Genomic DNA, 24,255 nt, shown 5'->3' on the forward strand with positions numbered 1-24,255 from the left:
CAATGACATGTTTTGATGCAGATCAGGCTATGCAGTAAATACAAATGTTTGTCCAACAAAAAGTAAGTCATCAAGCAGAAGGGGAGTCTGCAGTTGGGAGATAGAAATGAACAGGAAGACCAGAAACATTGAAATTAGTGAATAAATGTGAGACTACAAAGTATCATTCTCATTTGTGAACTACTACTGCATAAGAAAAAGTAGAAAGAGTGGATTTTTGTTGACTTTCTTAAACTTGTGGAGGCTGAAAGGCATTTTCCTCACTTCATGTCATTAATGTTTGAAAGGACACTGGGGGAATGGAAAGGAAAAAGGTAACCAAATAAACAACTTTTCGTCTTAACAGTATCAGTATGAAACTTTTCATGATATAAACTGTATTTTTATAGTAAAGCATTTATAGTTGTTCTTGTATGTGATAAAGATATTAAAGCAAAGAGGTGCTCTTTTATTTCTCTTTCTTTCTTGTCTTTTAGTATTAAGAAATGTAGGCAGTACAATACAATAAGAAAAAATATGGACAAACCCATGCTTAAGTTAATAGGCTGTAATCTTTAGTTGTTGAGGTGGGACATTGGGTGTAAAAGTACACATATAATATATGTAGAGCGGATATGTTTTCCTCTTACTTTTGCATAGGTGAATGTCTTAAGAGATTTTAAATGGAAACAAATACATATGAAAACAGTGAATATAATGAAAAGTTTTCCTTTAGCAATAAATCTTTCAGCTTGTCTTTAAAAGCCTGCAGCTGAGGACTATATTTTTTTCTCTTATATTTCCATGGAGACAAGCTGATTATAGGGCAATAAAAAAGCCAAATCACTGTTTTTGTAAAGCCTAACAATTAATGTTTTCTGAAAGCACACAAGTTGTATTTTACATATGAGAGTAGAATAAAGATAAAAAAGAGCAGACACCAATTAGTATAATTAGAAGCACAGGCAATAATGTGAGTCTTAGTATGGATAACCTCATCTTTAGGTTAGTTAAGGCCTGTGTTTGAAGCTGTATATTTAGGACAATTGCTCGTATCAGGAGGGTTAAATGTCATTATTTGAAAATACACATAGTTGTGTGCATTTATATTAAGTTAACAGGTTATGGCGGTGTACTGGAGGCATGTCTGTTTTTTTTTCTGGGTTTTCATTAAAGCAAAAAAGCTTTGTAAATGTGACATAAGTTCCAAAGTTGATGATAAGGAAAAAGTGTATAAAGGACTAACCTGCCAAACATTACTAGGAGCATGTATCACAAAAGCTGAAAACAGACATTTAAAAGAGTTGTCATATATAATAGGTGGCAATAATGACTTATCATACTAGCTACACTTTCCATATTAATTTGAAAGGTGAATGCTTTTGCAGATATAGACAAAATGGAAAGAAAATGTAATTATATTAAGAAATTCAGAGTTCAAATAGCAATGCTACAGGAGACAAATTTAGAAAGGACAAAGCATGTGAATTTCATAAAAAAGATTTCAGAACAGATATTCAGCAGAATATTGGGGACAAAGGAAAAGAGAAGTACTTACAGTAATTGCTATAGAATCTAAAATAGTGATAGAGGAGGAAAAAAAAAGATAATAATGGCATCTATTTATATTCTACCTAAAGCTGCTATTATGGAGCTTAAAATTATTTTTAGAGACATAATCTGCTTTCAGCAGGGATTATTACTTATAGGTGGGGGCAGGAATTTGATAAGGATATATCTGAGGGGCCTAGAAGGGAAAATATAACAAAAGAGTATAGGTGTTTGAAGTTTATAAAATATTTGGCATGGAAGACATTAATTCAGTAGAAGAAACCTGGAGAGAATGTATATATCATTCCCCAAGATACAATAACTGGGCTATGCTAGACAGAAATTATATTTCACAGGAATATGTGCATTTAACTGAGAACTTTGACACACATCCAATAATTATTTCAGATCATGTGTCTGTAATTACTAACCAAACATGCAAGGTAATGAAATACAAATGAGCCACTGGCACTTCCCCACCTTCCTGTTACAAAGAGGGGAATTTAAGGAATGAGTAGTGGAAATTATCTGGGGGTTATTAGAGAAGACAAAGTACTCCAGAAGTTATAGCTAATGAGTTGGATAAAATGAAAGTGAAGTTTAAAAACAGCATATAAATAAAAAAGAGAGATGGTTAAGAAGTAACAAGAATTATTTAAAGGGGTTGACAAAGATTAAAGTATTACAGAATGAAGAGAATCTCATAGAACAAGAGGAGGCACAACTGCACAGTGCTAAAAAAATAAAGGATCTCCTGGAAAACATATGAGTTTAGAAAGATTACTGTTAAGCAACTGTTTTTAATAATAACTCAGGAGTACAAAAACATTTGTCACAATGACTTATGCAACAGAAAGTAGAAAGCGTTGTTCCCAAATGTGGGGACCCTATAACAAGAAAAAATAACCAGCAATTCTTTAGAGGTATTAAAAATATTTCAGAAATGTTATGAAAATCTGTACAAAGCACAGAAGTGGGGAACTCAAGAAAAAGCACACATGGAAATATTTATAGAAGACTTAAATATGTCAAAGTTAGAGGCAGATGAGGCTCTACAGCTAAAGGTTGAGATAGGAGAAGATGAGATAATAGAGATGCATAACTAATTTGCAGGAAAGTGTACAAAAACAGATGCTATTCCAGTGGAACTTTGGAAGCTAGGAGGGATCAGAGGCAAAAATCAGGTTGGCTCCTATCTGATAAGTTGTGTCTGAAGAGAGGAACCAGGCAGGGGTATCATCTTTCCCTTTGTTATTTATGTTATATTTAGAACCACTGGCAAAGAAAATAAGGGACTCAGAAATTCAAATATATAATTGGTATAGTATTCAAGAAAAGTTGGCTTTATTTGCAGATAATGTTTTTTGTACCTTATAAAACCAGAAAACAAAATCTCAGTGATGTGGAACAGTCTGAGACAGTCCTTTTCATTTTCTTGAAATTAAAGAAGATAAAATAAAGACTGTAACTATAAACTATGTATCCACACATGAATTTGTTCAGCAATACCCATATTTATGGGGACATGGTAAAAATGAAGTATTTAGGAGTACTAGTTAAAAAATGATGCTGTTATAGCAGCTAAGGATATGTGGGAAGGGACTAAACAAAAGATGATGCAAAAACCGAGAAACTGGAAGTTCTTGTTTATGGATAGTAATATCAATATACAAGCAGTAAAAATGTTTTTAGTCCCTTTGGTTTTATATAGAGGTAAGGCATATTTTTAAAAAAGCAGAGGAGAAGTTGTGGATACCAATTAATAAAGAGTTGAAGGATTTCTTACTGGGTTAGGGAAGAGGGAAGAAGATGAGGGTCAAGTGAGATAAGCTGATCATTTTCAAAGAACAAAAAGCTTTTGGATTACCTGATTTGAAGGGATATTTTACAGCTACACAGTTAAGGCTCTTATACATAACAGAAGCAGAAAGCTGCAATTCAGAGTAGATAGGGATGATGATGAAGTGGGGGGAATTCAAGAACTAAGAAGAGAGTGAGATTTTGGATGCAGATCCCTAAGAAGAATAACAATAGTCATATAGAATATTATATTGATAAAGTAGCAGAAAGCATACTAAGAACTAACCAAACACGGAAATGAAGAAAGGAGATTCTGAAAATAGGGAAGGCTGCAATTAAGTATACAGGGAATAGGTAAGAGGGGGGCTTGAATTTACTGGAGAAAGCTGACAAAGGAACCAAGGTATTGGTAAGAAATAATTAGAGAGGTAAATGTAATAGAATGGGAAGAGGCCAAAAAGACATTTGGAATTCAGACTACAGCTTGCCTTCTATATCAGGGACTGCTATCAGAGTGTAAGCAAAGAGAAAGGGATAGGGGAATACTACATGAAAGACCAGCACTGGTTAAAGTTTTAGTTGAGTCTACAACAGAAGCTGCTGCTAAAAAAAAAGGGATAATTAATAGGGCATATAAAATATTGCATGACAGCTACAGGAACCAATCAGAGGAGGTGAGAAAAGATTAGGAAGAGAGGACTTACAAGATGGCTGCACACTGAGCAACAGCTCAGAAAATGGGGGGGAGAGAGCAGAGATACCCCAGGGGATACCAGTGTGTCACTGCTCAACAGAGGCACAGCAAAATAATGGGTATAGTTCCCCATTAAAAAGGGGTGCGCGTAAACAAACAAATATGGGGCTAGCTTAAATGCCCCCCCTCGGGCAGATAGCCTAGTATGAACCTATGAACCTATGAACCTATTTCTATCTCTCCCAGTGTGAAGACAGAAACTCAGCAGAGAAGGCCAGTAGACTTGTGTTTATAAGTAAATTTCAGTAACTGGCTAGTAAGTGCACTGCCTGGATGCCAGAAATAAAGAAATATAGAAGACCTGGAAAAAAATCAGCTACAAAAAGTGAGAAAGAAACACTGACTGGGGGACATTGTGCGGCTGTTCAGCAAAAAGCAATGCAACCTTCAGATATGATTTCCAATAACCTACAGGAAGATATAAGACAACTGCATATAGACCTGGTTAAAATAAAGAAAACACTGATGGAGTATATAAACATAAACAACAAAAGGCTGGAAAAAAATGGAAGAAGCTTTAAACAGATATTAAGATGAGATGATAAAGCTGCAAAAATAAAAATGAAGAAAAGGCTGTCTGAATATGAGACTGCTCAGGAGGAGATATTTCAAAAAAATAATAGAGCTAGAGAACAGAGCAGGTAGGGAAAACATGAGATTTTCAGCTATACCAGAGAATATGGAAGGAACAGACTAAATTCATTTTATGAAAGCACAAATAATCAACTGGACTGGTATTCCACAGCAGTTGTTAGTTGAAAGGGCACATTGTGTGTATGCTCCAAACCTAGTTATAAGAAAGAAATCTAGACCTTTAATAGTAAAGATGTAATCCTACCAGCAGAAGGAGCTGATTCTGACAAAACTGTGGCAGAAGGACAAAATGCTAAAAGTGGGAGAGATCAGAGTGTTTGTGGAGAATGATTATTCATTGTACACCAGGCAGAAGATGAGTAAATTAATTCCACTTTTCAGGGAATGTCAACATGCAGGTTTGAGATTCAAACTGTTGCATCCAGCTGTCTATAAGGTATTCTTCCCTGAAGGGAGAAAATCATTTTTTGATGAAGTGCATGCTAAGGAAGATATACAAAAGTCTGTCCAACAAAAAAGTCATCTATGAAACAGAAGGAGATTCTGCTTCTTGTTCTTCTGGTAATAAAGACCACAGAGAGACTAATGAAACCTTTTCCAGTATTTCAATGGAAAATGTTGGACAGAAGGAAGGGAGCATGTGAGTTGACTAGAAGAAATGAGAGTGCATTGGAAATAAATCAGAGACATGATTTGATTGATGGAGAAGAAGAGTAATAAAAACAGTGACTTAATGTGGGATTACAATGCAATAATTATATTTGTGAAATGACATAACAAGAAAATCTAGAAATATTGTACTTTTTTAAAAATTTGTTGGATTTATGGTGGACTCTAAAGTATATGCCCTACTTCATGTCATTAATGTTCAGAAAAGTGCTTTGGGGAGGAGAAGAGAGGGGAGAAAGCTAAGTAAAACAAATAATTTTCTTTTCTTAATAGTACTATATTTATGGTTTATAGTTTTGTTTGCATGCTATGTTTAAGTGTAATAAGGATTGTAAACAGGCTCTGTTGTTTTTCTTTTTCTCCCCTCTTCTCTCTTTCTTCTTGTAACATTTTCAGAAATATAGGCAATGCCATGTAAAAATACAGCCTGGTTAAAAAGACAAGATAAAGTTAAAATTAATGTGCTTTTTCTCATTCTTGCATGAGGAAATGACTGGATTAGGAACCTTAGATTGATTAGTGTTAAAAGAGACAAGTAAATGAAAAAGAATATTGAATATTATGTGGCTTTTGTCTAGCAAATGCATGTATACTTATTAGTAATTCTACAGCTGGCTGCAAGTGCATGTATATTTATTAGCAATTTTGCAGCTGGTCTTCATGTTTCCAAGGAAACAATCTGATAAAGAAAAACTGGCTATCTGGTTCTCATGTCTCCATGGAAACAATCTGAAAGAGAAACTAGAGACAGTCTGGTGCAATGGGATTGGCTGATGGAAAAGAAAAAAAAAAGAAAATAGAAATTGGCTAGGACATAATATTCTCTGAAAGCAATAAGGGGTTTTCCCAGCTGGGAGAGCTTTAAAGATGGAACAAAACCAATTAAACTTGAAATAAAGTTCTCAGTTTTTTTAAAATGCAATGGGGATACTAATATAAACATGTGCTTTCTCTCTCTCTCTCCCCCTTCTTCTCTCATTTTCTTTGTTCAGTTTTAAGAAATGTAGGCACTGAAATGTAAAAAAAAGAAAAAAGAGAAGAGATGGGAAGGGGGAAGCGGGAAAGGGTCTGGTTAAGAGTGTGTGACAAAAGAAAAATCAGTGTGCTTTTTCCCATGCTTGCATAGGGAAATGACTGGATTAAGACCCTAGGCATTATCCAGTAACACATTTATTACAAAGCATGTAAATGAAAAAGAATATTGAATATTATAAGGCTTTTTTTCTGGTAAACAAGGTATCCTTAGCAGTTTTGTGTCTGGTTTGCATGTCACTAGAAGACAATTTGATAAAGAGAAGTAGATTGGAGAAAGTGTTTACTGAAAGCATTCAAGTGTTTTCTCAGCTGGTAAAGCTATAAAGATAGACAAAATCAAATAGCACTTACTCATAGCACAGATTGTACCATGTGTCTTAACATGACTAATCTTTCTTTTTGGTTAACTCCTGCCTGTCTATGTGGCTATCAACTTAGAGATTTTGTTCTTATTAGGAAGCAAAAATTTCAATATTTGATGATATTTGATGTTGTGTGTTATTAAGTTAATAGGTTTTAGGGGGGTTTGGAGGTTGTTGGTTCTGTTTGAGGGCTTTCAAAAAAAAGCTATGCAAGATGTGGCATAGGCTTAATTTGATATGATAAAGAATCTGCCAAACACTATATGCATGTAACATAAAAGTTGGAACTTGACATTTAACAAAAAAGCAATTATAAATAAAAGGTGGCAATAATAACTGTATAAGAAAATGATGCTTTCTGTAATGTCTGTCAAACTGAATGGTCTTACAGATAAATATAAAAATTTAAAGAGTAGTGAACTATATTAAAAATGTAGACTGCAAATACCTATGCTGCAGGAGATAAATCTGGAAATAACTGAACGTGTGAATTTAATAAAGAAAGGTTTTCAGGATGGTTATTCAGTGGAATATCTGGGGCAAAGGAAATGAGGAGTACTTATATTAATTGCAAGAGGAGCTCCAATAGTGATAGAGGAGGAAAAAGGATAATAATGGAATATATATAGTATTAAGGGGCTAATGGCAAGGGAGGAGGATTACACTGGCATGTATTTACATTCCACCTAAAACTGCTATAGTGGAGCTTAAGAAAATTCGAGATAAATAATCAGCTTCCAGCAGGGAATATTACTTTTAGGTGGAGACTGGAATTTGTTTGCAACAGTGAACATGTGTCTGGGGGGGGGGGGGCTAGAAGGGGAAACATAACAAAGGAGGGTAGATTTTTGAAGAAATTTATGAAAACGTTTGGCATGGAAGATGTAAATTCAGTACTAGGTGTTTGGAATGAATTTACATATTCTTCGCCAAGATACAAAAACTGGGCTAGGCTAGACAGAATTGATATCTCACTGGAACATGCATATTTAATTCAAGGTCTTGAAATGCACCACATACGTATTTCAAATCATGCACCAATAATAACTAAAATAAAAACACAAGGTAATGAAATAAGAATAAGACACTGGAGCTTTCCTACCTATCGGTTGAAAAGAGAAGAATTTAAGGAATGGGTTTGTGGAGTTGAAAACTAGGGTAAAATAATGGAAATGGAGACATGGTTAAGAAGTAACAACAATTATTTAGAGGGACTTACAGATGTTAAAGTATTACAAAACAGGGTGAATCTCTCAGAACAAGAAAAGGAGCAACTGTATAATGCTAAACAGAAAATAAGGGATTACCTAGGTAATATGCACAAATTTAGAAAGATTGCAGTTAAGCAACTGTTTTTTGATAATTCTAGAACACAAAAACCTTTAGCACAATGACTCAGGCAACATTAAGTGGAAAGGGCTGTCACCAAGCTTAGGGAGCCTATAACAAGCAAGATAGCAAGAGATCCTGCAGAAGTATTAGAAATATTTTGGAAATGTTATGAAAGTTTGTATAAAGCAGAGAAATATGGAAGTCAAGAAAAGGTACAAATGGAAATATTTATGGAAGTATTAAATATGCCAAGGTTAGAGATAGATGAGCCTTAATTACTAACAGGATAGGAAGAGATGAGATAAAAATGGCTATGTATAACTAATCTACAGGAAAGTTCCCATGGAATAGATGGTATTCCTGTGGACGTGTAGAGGTTAGGAGTGAACAATTGGTAAAGATGTGAAAGGTTTTGTTTAACAATATTTTAAAAGGAGGAAAAGTACCAGCATCCTGTAAGAAAGTGGTGGTAATGGTAATAACTAGGGTAAAGATCCATTAGATCCAGCTTCATACAGGCCCATTTCAATGCTAAACCATGATTATAAAGTGTTTATGTCTATAATGGCTAAAAGACTGGCAAAAGTGATACCAAAATTGATAGATATGGATCAGTGTGATTTTATGGAGGGGAGGCAAACATCTGACAATATTAACAGAACATTGATGATCCAGAGGGAAGAATAATGTAAGAAAATAACACTGTTATTGGTGGGTCTTGATGCAGAGAAAGCATTTGACAGAGTAGACTGGAACTTCATGAGCAGAGCAATGGAAGCATTTGCTTTCCTGATACAATTATAAGGTTGATTAGGAGTATGTATGAGGGATTGAAGGCAAAAATTAAAATGGGCGGGGTCCTCCCTGATAACTTCTGCTTGAGTAGAGGAACCAGGCAGGGTTGTCCATTTTCCCCTTTGTTGTTTGCTTTATATTTAGAACCATTGGCAAAGAAAATATGGGACTCAAAGTCAAGGATATAATTGGTATAGTAGTCATGAAAAGCTGGCTCTATTTGTACATATTATTTTATACATGACAAAAACAGAAAGTTACATTACAGTGTTGTGGAACATTTCAAGACAGTTTCACATCTTCCTGGGATACAAAATTAATAAAGCTAAAAGAAAGGTAATAACAGTAAATTATATACCCACACGCAAATTGGTAAAACAATATCCATATTTATGGGGACATGATAAAATGGAGTATTTAGGAGTATGGATTAGAAATGACTCTGTTGTGGCAGCTAAAGATGTCTGGAAAAAGGCTAAACAGAAGATAATACAAAAACTGAAAAACTGTAAGCTTTGTTATATGGATATGGATACTAAGATACAAGCAATTAAAATGTTTTTTAGTCCCTTTAGTCTTATACTTAGTTCAGGCATATTTTTATCAACCAGAGGAGAAGCTGTGGATAGCAATTAAAAAGAGTTGAAGGATTTTATCTGGGAAAGGAAGACAAGGGTCAAATGGGATAAACTGATTATTCCAACAGAACAAGGCAGACTAGGATTACCCAATTTGATGAGGTATTTTAGTGCAATGCAGTTAAGGCTATTATACATAGCACAAGTAGAAAATCATAACTCAGAGTAGAAAGGAATGATGATGATACAGGGGGAAAGCTTAAGACCTAAGGAGAGATTGGGATTTTGGATGCAGACTCTTAAGGAGAACAACAAAAATCATAAATTGTATTATATTCATAAAAAAGCAGGAGTATTCTAAAAACTAAACCAGCATGAGAATGGAGAAAAGTGATTCTGCCAATAGGGATGACTGTGGTTATAGATACAGATAACAGGTAAGAGGGGGCTGGAATTTGGGCAAGAGGGGGCTGGAATTTGGAATTTATTGGAGAAAACTGGCAAAGGAACCAATGTATTGGGAGTAAATAACTAGAAAAGGAAAGATAATAGAATGGGAAAAGGCCAAGAATTTATTTGGACTGCAGGTTAGAGATTGCCTTCCCTAGCAAGTATTGATATCAAAGTGTGGTTCATAGGTTCATAGGTTAGTACTAGGCTAACTGCCCTTATGGGCCATTTTAAGCCTAGCCAATTATCCCATGTCAGAATTGAACCCTGCACCTTGTGTTTCTAAAGTAAGCACCTTAACCATTATGCCAATCTCCCACCCAAGAGAAAGAAATAGAGGGGGTCCTAATGAATGACCAGCATCGGTAGAGTTTTTAGTAGAATCTAGAACAGAAGCTGCCATTAAAAAAGAATAATTAGTAGAGCATATAAAATACTGCATAATAATTAAAAGACTCAATCAGAGGAGCTTAGAAAGGATTGGGAAGACAGATTGGATAAGCAATTCACAAACAGACAATGGGGGATATATGTATATCTCCCAAATATGCAACAAAGTCTAGGAGATTTAGGGATCTTTGCAGGAAGTGTTTACATGTGTATTTTTATACCCCAAGAAGACTCTAAAGAATTTTTCCTCAGGTGGATAGCAAATGTTGGAGGTGTGACAGGCAAGCAAGAGGTGGATGGGAACATATCTTTTGTGAGTATAATGAGCTGGCAGACTTTAGGGATTCCCTGCGGACCACTCTGTTGGAGATGCTGGGAGAGCAGATTGGATTGACTGGGGAGATACTTTTTTGAGCTACGATACAGAATCAGAATTGCCTAGTCATAGTAAAGCCTTGTGTCTAATTATGGTGGCTGCCAAAAATGCAATTACTAGAAAATGGAAATCAAAATCTAGACCAACTTTACTAGATGTAGTGAATATAGTAACAGAGATAAAATAACTGGAATTGGGATCTTTAGAAAAGGGAAGAAGGAAACTACATATGAAAAAATGGGAATTCTGGGAACAATATATGCAGAAAAGGAACAAGGTTTAAGTGGCAAGATTTTAATAAGCCATATAATGCTTAACTGATAATGACTGAATAGATTATAAGTGATGTATAATGTTTGCAACTACAGTTGTTTCAATGGTGTTTGTGATGTATAATACTTGCAACTAAAGTGGTGTCAATGTCATCTGTTTGTCATTTATATAAATTTAAGATTGCCTATGTCATATGTGATAATTTGATAAAGATGTTTACTTAAAAAAAAAAAAAAAAAGATTATGAAGAGAGATTACATAAGCAATTCACAAAGAAACAATGGGAGGACATATGTATGGCTCCCAAATATGCAACAGTCTAGAAGATTTATGATTTTTGCCTAGAAGCATTTGCATAGGTACTTTTATACCCTAAGCAGACACCAAAGAATTTGCCCTCAGGTAGATGGCAAATGTTGGAGGTGCAATGAGGAAGAAAGAGGTACCTGGAAGCATATGTTTTCTGAGTGTAATGAGTTGTCAGACTTAAAAATTCCCTACAGAGTACCCTGTCAGGTATACTGGGGAAACAAATGAGTGTAACTAAGGAAATTATTTTTTTTGGGGGGTACAGGATTTGAATTGCCTAGACATAGTAAGGTCTTGTTAAGTTTAATTCTTGTGGCTTCCAAAACAGCAATTACTAGAAATTGGAACTCAAAGTCTGGACAGCAGAGTGGTGCACTGTTAGCATTGTCACCTCACAGCAAGAGGTTCTCTGGTTCAGTTCTCAGCTGGGGTGCCTTTTGTGAGGAGCCTGCATGCCCTCCCTGCATTCGTGTGGGTTTCCTCTGGGTGCTCTGGTTTCCTTCCATGTTACAAAGACATACATCTGGAGTTTTTCTCCCTGGGCCTCCACTGAAAACTGGCTTTGTTCCAAGTCGGACTTTCAAGATTAAAAAGAAGTTATGCCCTTACCATAACGTTCGATGTTTGTAGTCCATCTCGCCCTTCGTTCTTACTCTTGGGATCGGAGCCAAACCTTGGCTCTGACTCAGCCATACTGTAGCTCAAAAACTTATTGTTGGATCATGGCTAGGAGGCATCCCATCATGCATCACTACCATTCCTCAGATCTTGTTTGCTGCAAGGAGAAAATATAGAGACAAAGAGCAAACCAAATTGAAAAAACTAACAAAAAAAACAGTAGGCACTCTACCCCCAGGTCCGCAAGGAGGGGAGCAGGAGGGAGGGCTTGTAAGAATGAAGGGCAAGATGGACTACAAACATTGAACTTTATGGTAAGGACATAACTTCTTTATGTTCTGTAGTCCTATCTCGCCTTCATTCTTACTCTTAGGACAGCGTCCCTAGCACCTTCATCTTGGGTGGCTCATTGGAAAATGCTCCTGAGTACTGTGGAACCAAAGGAAGACCTGTTCCTAGAAGCCATATCCAATTTCTAGTGAGTAATGTATGTGTGTGTGAAGCCCATGTCGCTGCAGCACAAATGTTGTCTATTGGGATTCTAGCCTGAAAGGCTACCGAGGTAGACACAGACCTGGTAGAATGAGCTTTCACCTTGAAAGGAAGATCTTTACCACAGGAGGAATAGATAACTGAAATGCAACTGGAAATCCAGTGAGATAGTGTGACTTTAGAAACTGGAAGGCCCCTCCTAGAGTCTGAAAAGGAGACAAACAACTGATCTGAGCTTCTGAAACCTTTAGTTCTGTCCAGATAAAAACACAATTGTCTGTGCACATTCAATTGGTGGAATTTGTATTCTGCCTTGTTAGAAAACTTTGGGAAGAACACAGGCAATTCAATAGACTGATTAATATTGGTTTGAGAAGAAACCTTAGGAATAAAGGAAGGGTTTGTCCACAAAGAGACCCTATCTTTATGAAACACCCAAATAAGGGGGCTTAATGGAAAGAGTTTGCAGTTCAGAGACCCTTTTTGCAGAAGTGATAGCCACTAAAAATACAGTTTTCCAAGTTAGAAACTTGAGGTCACATGTTGCTGAAGGTTCGAAAGGACTTGATGTAACTTTATGGAGAACTAAGTTCAAATCCCATGGAGCCACTGGATCCATGACTGGGGGTCTTAGCAAAGTGGTCCCTTTGAGGAAGGCTCTACAAAGCCTATGAGCCATAAGATTAGATTCATTAGCAACATGAAAGGTGGAAATGGCTGCCAACTGGACTTTGATAGTTGCCGCTGCTGAGCCTTGGTTGAATAACTGTGAGAGGAAGTCTAAAATGGCAGAAATGGGAGCTGTGTAAGGATCAAGGTTTCTCTCATAGGCTCAAAAGGAAAATCTCTTCCATTTACTGGTATAAATTTTCCTGGTAGAAGGTTTGTGAGAAGATGACAGGATGTGTACAACCTTGGGAGAAAAGTCATGAAGCCTGACTAGGGATGGAATTGGAGCAGCCAAGCTGTCAAGTTGAGGGTGTGGAGAGAGGGAGGGAATGCCCCTGACATGTGTGTCAGTAAATCTGGCACTGGATCCAGAGTCCACAGTTCATCCTTTAGATGAGGTCTGAGGCATGGGAACCAAATCTGTCGAGGCCAGTAAAGAGCAATTAGGATCATTCTGCTTCCCGAGGATATTGCTTTCTGAATTACCTTCAATATGAGGGGGAAGGGGAGGGAAAGCATAGAGAAGTCCCGAGGGCCAATCGTGAATGAGTGCATCTCTTGGTGCTTCCCCTTCTGGGGGAATCAGGGTAAAGTAGCTGCTGCATTTGGCATTGAGAGGGGTGGCAAAGAGATTGCAGCAAGGGTGACCCCATTTGGGAAATATTTGTTTCGCAATGTATGTGTTCAGAGACCACTTGTGAGGCATCAGAATAGCCCTGTTGAGCCTGTTGGCTATGACGTTGGATTTCCCCGGTATGTGCATAGCTATCAGAAATTGCTGGGAAGACATCTCCCACTCCCATACTCATAGGGCTTCTCTGCAGAGGGGCTAAGATTTGGTTCCTCCTTGTTTTTTTAGGCACCATACCACCGACATGTTGTTCAAGTGGATTGCAATCGTCCCTAGAGGGAGAAAGCTGTGAAGTGCTTGCAATGTTAGAAGCACTGCTCTCATCTCCAAGATGTTGATATGCAAATGAGCCTCGTGATCTTGCCATGTGCCTTGGACTGTTCTCCCCAGATAATGCCCCCCACCCTATCTGGAAAGCATCTGTGGTCACAGTGTCAACTGGGGGGACAAATGGTCTGTGTGTTTAGATTGCTGGTCTGGGTCCACCAACAAAGATCCTGTTTGCACAAATTTGTTATCAGGATGGGGTGAGACAGAGGAAGGTACTGCAGTGACCACTGGGCAAAAAGTAACCACTGCAGGACCCTCATGTGCAGTCTGGCTAATGGAACTAGTGTTATTGTGGAAGCCATGGTCCCTAATAGCTTGAGCACCACATTTGCTTTGACTTTTCTTAGAGGAAGTAAGCTCAAGACTTGTTCCCTTAGACACTGAATTCTTTCCATGGTAAGGTAATCCCTCATTGAGATGGTGTCTGTTTTGGCACCAATAAAATTCACATGCTGAGAGGGCAACGATGCAGATTTTTGCCAGTTTACTGTAATTCCTAACTGCAGGCAAGTTGAAATGGTAGTGTCCCTGGCTTGTAACAGTAGAAGCCTGGTGGTGGCAGTCAGGAACCAGTCATCCAGATATGGAAAAACTTGGAATCCCTGATGTCTCAAGTGAGACATAACCACTACCATACATTTGGTGAACACCCTGGGAGCTGTGGTGAGACCAAAGGGCAGGGTGCAGAACTGATAATGACTGACTCTCAGCAAGAAGCATAAGTGACTCCTTGATGCCCTGTCCATTTTGATCTGGTAGTAAGCATCTTGGAGATCTATGGGTCTTTCCCTAGCAACGGGAGAATCAACTGTAAGGTGACCATTCAGAACTTGGACTTCTGTACAGATTAGTTCAAAATGGGTCTCATGTCCCCTGCTCTTTTTGGCACCAAAAAGAATCTGGAGTAAGTCCCTAATCCTGCTTGGTCTGCAAGGACGAGTTGGATGACTCTTCACAAGCAACTTTTGGATTTCTAGAGTTGCTGAATCGGTGTGATTGGGTGGCATGTCTGTGATTCGTCTGGTCTGAAGGGGTGGAGAAGAGAAGGAAATATGGGAACCTCTGGTAATTATCTTTAATACCCACTTGTCTTGAGTGATGTCATGCCAGGCTTCTGGGTATAAAGAAATATGATCCCCAACTGGCTCCAGAGATGCCCAGTCAGGCCTCCTTTCAGGAGCACTGATAGGGACGACCACGAAAGGAATCATGATCTCCCTGGTTCTGCGGGCCTCGTCTACCTCCTGGGTGGCATCTACCATTATTTCCTCCTCCTCTAACTCTGGAGAAGGAATCACCTTGTGCATCCCGAAAAAACCTCTGCGATTTTCTGAACCACATTTTGCCGCCCTTCTGCCCCTTGGGATAGGGTCTAGAAGGGACGTAAAAATGGACTCCCATGGCAGACAGGGTTTTTTCTTCTTGCTCGCACCTGTTGAGTGTGTCATTTACCTTGGTTCCGAACAATGAGGATCCGTCAAAGGGGGCATTGGTAAATGCAGACTTAAAGGCCTTCGTAAAATTACACAAATGCATCCAGGAATGTCTTCTGAGAGAGACTCCTGTACCTGCTGCCCTACTCACTCCATTCTCTGCATACAAAATCAACCTCATGGAGGAGTTCACAGTTGAATTAAAGGTAGACATCTGTGCATTGACCTTCTGAGATACCGCATCAGATACGTTATCCTGTAGAGTATCTCCCAGCTCTTTTAGGAGATCTCTCTGGAGCCTTGTGAAATGGGACAGGTAGTTCACTAATTGAAGTGTAAAAGCCGCTGAAGAAAAGACACACTTTCTATACTATCCATCGTTCAAGACACCTTGTTTTGTGGATGGACAGTGGAGGAAGTTTCAGCAATTTCCTTCTTGGTGGTTGCTGCTACCACCATGGCATCTACTGGAACACCCTTAGTAAGAAAGTCCTTGTCCTGGGGTGCTGACAAAAATTTGTTTGGTCTTCTAGGAACTGGTTCCACAGAATCAGGAGATTCCCACACTTTTTGACTTACTAAATCCAGTAGCTCATCAAAAGGAGGAGACACCCAAGAGGCGGAGGGCTGAGACCTGAAAGCCTTCATGTACACTGACTCCTCATCAGAAGGGGATGTGGTGGGCCAGCCGCCTCTCTGTTTAAGGATCTCAAGGATATCTGCGAATGAGATATCATCAGAGGATGACTTGGGGGACCCTTCTGACTCCTTGAGGTCAGTGTCTGATGTAATACACTCAAAGGAGTCAACATGTTTCTTCTTACAAGTTTTCTTCCTAGGTGGTCCCTCAGACAGGCATTCTGGGGAGACCTCAGAAGACTGGGGACCACTCAAGGAGGTATCCTGAGGCTGTGGGTCTCTGCTGTGTTGGGAGAGAGAGGGAGCTGAGACTGAAGTCAGCGCCTTAGGGGGAAGAGTGTTGGTACCTCTGGATGGAGCTGAAGACCTGGACAGCACAGTCCTAATCACCTCGAAGACAGATTCTCCTGGCTCTGAAGATGCAGAGGCAGCCTTTGGTACTGAGGAGATGGGCTCTGAGGCAGATGTGGGGTCCAAGCTCATCTGAGCTGAAGCACCGAGAGGTAGGCTCGTAACCGAAGAAGTTCAATTTGAAGTGTCCCCCTTGGGCCCGACTGGAGAGCTGAGGACCCTAGACCCCACGGATGGCACCAAAAGGGTCAGAGCAGATATTGGAACTGAGAGACCAACTGAGGTAGCTGGAAGTGACCAATCCACAACTGGAGGCACCGACAACTCTGGCTCCGAAGGCTCAGAGAGGCTCGGAGGAGGAACATCAATCGTGTGTGGGGGCACATTGGGCTCTGGAGCTGACTGGGACGGAGCTAAAAGCAAAGTTGCCAGCACTGAAGTCTGAAGCAGTCTACGCACCAGTGTCTCAACATCCTCATCAGGAAGGCTCCTAGAGGACCTGGAAGATAGAGTGGGGAATCTAGATCACTGGAATATAGGCGACCTAAGAGTCAGGGAAACCGGTCGAAGATCAGATGACTGGCTCCGAGATGTAGTGTCAGTAATCGGCTCTGAAGTTCCTGGAGCAGAGACTGATGGTTCCACTAAGCTAACCTCTGCTGGCACCAAAATCAGTGGAGTCGATAAGGGTGAAGCCACTTTAGCAATTTTGTCTGGTGTCTCAGATGAAACAGAATGGGTGGGAGACCATCTTTTTGTAGTTTTTTGTCTGTCTTTTTTGGAGGAGGAAGGAGATTTAGAACTGGATGATGAGGATGTCAATTACTCCTCAAAGGAATGGTTTAATAGTCCCTTTAATATCAATTTGTTCTTCCTCTCCTGAAGAACACGAGGACTTAACACATGGCAAAACAGGCAAGACTCTTGGAAGTGGATAGCCCACAAACAGTAAACACACAAATTGTGCCCATCAGTCAAGGACATCTTAGGGGCACATTTAGTACACTTTTTGAAGCCTGAAGTCTTATGATCCTTAGAGTCTTTTGACATAATGCAAAAAAACCACAATCTGCAAAACAACACACAACAATTTAAACAGAGAAAAAGAAAAACGGAGGACCAGGTCCTCTAACTCAAACAGGCCTAGCCCTCAGAGGAAGGAGAATAAACCGAGGACTAGGGCCTCTAATTTAAACGGGCCTAGCCCAGGGAGAAATGGAAAACAGAACCGAGGACTAGGTCCTCTAATTTAAATGGGCCTAGCCCAACGGGAGACAAACAGAACGAGGACTAGGTCCTCTAACTTAAACGGGCCTAGCCTAAAGAGGAAAGCAGCCACACAGGAGATTAGCGATGCAAGGATACCAAAAAGGCCAACGGAAGAACAGCCAAACAACGTACAACAAATACACAGAGAAATAAGCAGCAAACAGTCCAAAACAGACCAAGACTACAATAAACACAACAAACTAGAGAGACAATATAATCTTATACAACAATGACAAGAAAAATTATTGAAAAATATCACTTAGCCACGGCCAAGAAGAATCACATCTGAGGTGAACGAGCTGCAAATGAGATCTGGGGAATGGTAGTGATGCATGATGGGATACCTCGTAGCCACGAGCCAACAAGAAGTTTTTGAGCTACAGTATGGCCGAGTCGAAGCCGAGGTTCGGCTCTGATCCCAAGAGTAAGAATAAAGGCGAGATAGGACTACAGTACATCAAATGTTAAATAAATAAATAAATAAATACAATTTACCAATCATACTTGAACTAGTGAATATTATAACAGAGATAAAAGAACAGGAAGTGGGATCTTTAGAAAAGGGTAGGAGTAAATTACATAGAAAAAAATGGAAATTATGGGAACAATACATGTAGGAAAATGTTTTGGCAGAGGAATGAGGTTTAAGAAAAGGCAGGAAATGAACAATTTATGTCATGTTGGATTGATTACATTGCATAGATCAATATCTTGGATGCACCCTCATAAAAATGGCATAGTCCACTAGGACAGCATTTGTATGCTTTTTTCCAAAGTACTTGTTTGCAAGTCCTGTTATTTTGAATTGTGAGCTGTCTTCAGGGATAAGACATGTGGCGTCTTATATACAGCTATAAAAAAAAAATGTTTATGACGGCTTTTTTGTCACAGCCTGATACTGTGCTTTGCTTCCACTTAAGCGTTATTGGACTTCTGCAGAAAAGTCTGAGTAAAAACTGTGGTCTAGAATATAAATGTACTGAGTTTGGAATATCTCAGAAGTGAAAATACTATGTATTATTCAGAAAAAAAAAATGTATGTCTTAGTTGTAATAAACTGAGGCTAGAATGCTATGCTTACTATCAGCTAAAGCTGTGGAGTCAAAGTCAATGATGTGCTGCACTGGTAGCTCTGTGGTTAGAATTGCAGTCCTAAGTGTGCTATGTAGCCAAATACCATGTTGTTACCTGAAAGCTTTGTAATAATCTCAAAAGCAGACAGGTATATCCTTGCACCTGAGCTCATTTGCCTTTACATTTTGTACTGTATTTTGTTTTCATTATGGGTGCTGTGGTGAACATTTGCGCAGTACACTAAATAAAATAATGGCCTAAGACACTTCTTTACTGAGTTATTAGTATGTTTGAAGTAAAACTCCCATATATTTCAATAGGAAAAAAAAGGTTTTAATATTAGTATGCTGTGCCTACAGTGCCATGCTTTCAAGCAGCAAAAGCAGTAGGATGAAATACAGAGGTGTGCTGTACTAAGAAGCTCTGAGGTTAGAATTGCAGTTTTAGGTGGGTTTCATAACTAAACACTCTGTTGCTGTTATCTGAATGTTCCCTAATGAAACTTCAAAGATGACAGAAATAAAGAAGTTATGTACTTACCATAACGTTCCATGTGAATTGTTCATCTCGCCTTTGTTCTTACACACGGGTTCGGAGCCGATCCTCGGCTACGAGTCGGCCGCTTCACAAGCTCTGGATCTGAAAGAAAGCTCGAGGCACAGTCTATATCCCATGATCCTCCTCTACCATCCCTCAGATCTAGTTTGCAAAAACCCAGAAAGGAACAGTACTCATCACTGCGTCTAACTCTCATACAATCACATCCACTAGAAACTGAAAACTATAAGAACCACCCCAGGTAGGCAAATAGAGAATAGTCTGCTTCCTCAGGACTAGGTAGAGAAGGCCATCTAGACAAACCAACCAGACACTAGTCATACCCGTTCTTCCAGAACGTGGTGGGGGATGGAGGGAGGGATTGTAAGAACAAAGGTGAGATGAACAATTCACATGCAACGTTATGGTAAGAACATAACTTCTTTATGTGAAATTGTTAGATCTCGCCGTTTGTTCTTACACATGGGTAGCGTCCCTAGCTCCATTACCCTGGGTGACTTATGGAAGTACGTTCCTGAGTACAGTGGAACCAAATGATGCTCTGTCCTTGGAGGACCTGTCTACTTTGTAGTGAGTGACAAAGGTATGAGGTTTTGCCCAAGTAGCCGCTGCACAAATAGTATCCAACGGGAGAAGAGCTGCATGGGCAGAAGACGTAGAAACGGCCCTGGTAGAATGAGCCTTAGGCTTGAATGGAAGTGGTTGCTTTGAAGCAGAATACACAAAATTTATGCAGTCCGAGAGCCATTTGGATAATGTCCGCTTGGTTACTGCCATGCCTTTCTTATTTTCTGTGAAAGACACGAACAGTTGGTCTGATTTTCTATATTCCTTTGTCCTGTCCAGATAAAATCTCAATTGTCTATGCACATCCAACTTGTGTAGCATGTATTCCAATTTCTTTGAATGATTTTTGAAAAATGTGGGTAGTTCAATAGATTGATTTATGTTAAGAACTGAACATACCTTCGGAAGAAAGAACGGATTAGTACGTAAGGAAACTCTAGCAGGGTGAAAAATTATGTATGGCGGTCTGACTGACAGTGCCTGGAGCTCTGAAATTCCATGAGCCGAGGTAATGGCGATGAGAAACAAGGTTTTCCATGACACATATTTAATTGAACAGGTTGACGCTGGTTCAAAGCGTGGTAGCATAAGCTGAGACATCAAATTCCATGGGGAGATCGGTTCACGAATGGGTGGTCGGAGGTGGAAGGTACCCTTCATGAAAGCACTACAAAGCCTGTGAGACATGACTGAAGAATCCCCTTCACCTACATGAAAGTCTGATATGGCCATTAACTGTACCCTTATTGTAGAGGTAGAGGCCCCTTCATGAAAAAGCGTTGATAAAAATTCTAGAACTTTGTGTATTGGGGCTGTAAAGGGATCTAATCCTTGTGTTGACGCCCAGCAAACAAAATGTTTCCACTTGCTCTTGTATAGTTTCCTGGTAGAAGGATTGTGAGAAGAATGCAAGATGTGCTGTACTGAAGGAGACAAAAACTTCAACCTGGCTAAGTTGGGAAGTGGAGCAGCCAAGCTGTCAATTTGAGGGATCGTAGGGACGGATGAGGAACTCCTGATGAGCGAGTCAAAAGGTCTGGCTCTGGGTCCAGAATCCATGGTTCCTCCATCAGGTGGGCATGAAGGAAGGGAAACTAGATCTGTCGAGGCCAGAATGGTGCTATGAGTATGAGCGTCCTTTACAGGTTCCTGGCTTTCTGCAGAAATTTGGTAATCAAGGGAACAGGAGGGAAAGCATACAGGAGACCCTGGGGCCAATCGTGCACTAGTGCGTCCCTGGGGGCACCCCCCAGAGGGGGAAGAAGGGCAAAGTAGCTTCTGCATTTGGCATTCAAGGGGATGTAAAAAGGTTGCAGCAAGGCTGGCCCCATCTGCGGAAAATCCTTTCCGCCACTAGGTTGTTCAGGGACCACTCGTGAGGTAACAGGATGGCTCTGCTCAGCGTGTCCACAATGACGTTGGATGACCCCAGGATGTGCATTGCTATCAGAAAGCGACCTGTGGATGCCACCCATTGCCAAATTCTTAGGTCCTCTCCGCATAATGGATAAGATCTGGTTCCACCCTGCTTATTTATGTACCAGACCACTGACATATTGTCCATCTGAACTGCCACTGTTCCTAGAGGTAGAGAGTCGTGAAAGTGTTGCAATGCTAGGAACACTGCTCTCAGCTCCAGAACATTGATGTGCAGGTTGTACTCTATCTTGGACCACTCTCCTTGGACTGTTCTCCCCTGAAAACGTCCCCCCCACCCCATCAGGGAAGTGTCCATGGTTATTGTGGCTATAGGACTGGGTAATACAAACGGACGACCCATCGTTAGGTCCTGGCTGTTTAGCCACCAATGAAGCTCCCGCTTGCAAGAATCCGTGATCGAAATGTGGTGAGACAGAGGAAGTTGTTGGAATGACCATTGCGCGAAGAGTAGCCACTGGAGGATTCTCATGTGCATCCTGCTGAGGGGAACTGCAATCAACGTGGCTGACATCAAGCCCAGTACTTTTGCCACTGAAACTTTCCTGCTCCGAATCAGAACAGCGACCTGGTCTCTGATGGTTGATACTCTTGTTTGTGGGAGTTTGATTAGCATTGTAGTAGTGTCTGATTCTGCCCCTATGAATGAAATATGCTGTGAGGGTGATAAGGCAGATTTTTCGAAATTGATTGAAATCCCTAAACGGGAACAAAGGTTGATCGTGTATTCTCTGGCTTGCAGTAGACAATGCTTGGTGGTGGCGGTGAGGAGCCAGTCGTCCAGATATGGAAAACACCTGGAATCCTATCCACCTCAGGTGAAACGTCACTACTGCCATGCATTTGGTGAACACCCTGGGGGCTGAGGTGAGACCAAAGGGCAGTGCTCGAAATTGGAAATGACTGGCTCCCAGCCGGAAGTGCAGATGATCCTGGGAAGCTCTGTCCATTTTGATGTGGTAGTAAGCATCCCTGAGATCTATACAGCACATCCAGTCATCCTTCTGTAAGAATGGAAGGATAGATTGTAGCATGACCATCTGGAATTTTTCCTTCCTTATGAAGGTATTGGGTTTGCTGAGGTCCAAAATTGGCCTCCAGTCCCCTGTTTACTTAGAACTAAAAAGAACCTTGAGTAAGTTCCGGATCCTATCTGGTCCGCTGGGACTGGCTGGATGACTCTTTTCGAGCAGCCTTTTTATTTCTACAGCTGCTTGATCTCGCAGACTGGGTGGAACATCTGGAAATCTTCTTTGATGGAGGGGCATTGTGATAAAGGGAATATTGTATCCTCTGGTTACTATGCTTTTTACCCAAGAATCCATAGTAAGACTTAGCCAGGCATCTGGGTATAAAGCTAAGCGACCCCCAACTGCCTCCAGAATATGTCAGTCAGGCTTCCCTTCAGGAGTGCTGGAAGGGCTTCCCAGGGACGCTATCCCTGTCGCCCTGGTTCTGCAGACCCCCTCTGCCACCTGGGCGGCATCTTCCATTTCTGCCTCCTCCTCTGCCTCTGGAGGGTGCGTCGCTCTGTGTGGGCTGGTAAGATCCCCGAGTCTTACGGAACCACATTTTTCCGCCACTTTGCCCTTTGGGGTATGGTCTGGTCGGGGCGGAAAAACGGACCCCTATGGCAGACAGGGTCTTACCTTCTTGCTCACACAGAGTGAGAGTCTCCTTTACTTTGGGGCCAAACAGGGTGGCACCATCAAATGGGGCATTGGTAAAGGAAGACTTGAAGGCTTCCATAAAGGAGCAAATGTGCATCCAGGATTGCCTCCGTAGAGCAATTGTTGAAGCTGCAGCCCTACTCGATCCTTTGGCTGCATATGAAATGAGCCTCATGGACGAGTTTACTATCGACATGAGGGTGTTAAGTTGTGCTGTTACCTTTTCGGAGACAGCAGAATCTGTGTTACCCTGGAGAGTATCTCCCAGCTCTTTAATGAGAGCTCTCTGAAGTCGTGTAAAATGCATGAGGTAGTTCAGCGAATGCATGGAAAAAGTTGCTGAACTAAAAACGCTCTTCCAGTATCTGTCCATAATCCTGGAATCCTTATTAAGAGGATGAACAGAGGAAGATGACTCTGACATTTCCTTCTTCGTGGCTGCCACTACCACCATAGCATCCACTGGGACTCCTTTTGTAAGGTAAACTTTGTCTTGGGGAGCAGTAATGTATTTGTTCAGTTTCCTAGGGACTGGTTCCACTGTATCTGGGGTCTCCCACGCCCTTCGAGCTATCAGCTCCATTAGTTCATTGAAGGGTGGGGTCACCCAGGAGGTAGAAGGTTGAGCCCCAAATGCCTTCAGCAACACTGATTCGTCCTCAGTGGGGGCAATGGTCTACCAATCACCCCTCTGTTTCAAAATCTCCAGAATGTCAGCAAAAGAGGCATCCTCTGAGGGGGACCATTGGGACCCCTCTGGCTCCTCCAAATCGGTGTCTGATGTGAGTGATTCTTGTGGAGAATCAATGTGCCTCCTCTTGCACAATCTTTTCCTCGGGACTTCATCAGAGGGGGCATCTGGTGAAGCCTCCGAGGAACAGGGGACACCCTCTGGGGTTGGCTGAGGCATTGGGTCTCTACGCTTGGTTGGGATCGCTGGTACAGAAACAGAACGTGGCCCTCTAGGGGAAGGAGAAGATGACTCCGATGAAGTGAATGTCTTTTCAGACAAGACCTTCCTCATAACGTCGAAGGCACCGGAGCCCCGGGCCGAGGTCTCCACCGGATCTGAAGAACATGGTAGTTTCCCCAAGACCAGGACCACGGGCTCCGACCCCAAGGACGGAGCCGAACTAATCTGAGCCGAGGCCCCAAGAGGAAGAGTCGGAACTGAAAGCTCGGTTCGACTCTCGGTCCCGGAACCAAGGAGAGATCGTCGGCTCCGTGACTCCTCGATGGGCTCCGAGGGAGTCGAAGTCAGTGGTACCGA

The sequence above is a fragment of the Protopterus annectens genome, chromosome 16.part0 (genome assembly GCF_019279795.1).
Source record: "Protopterus annectens isolate FY-2018-M chromosome 16.part0, PAN1.0, whole genome shotgun sequence".
NCBI classification, from domain to species: Eukaryota; Metazoa; Chordata; order Ceratodontiformes; family Protopteridae; genus Protopterus; species Protopterus annectens.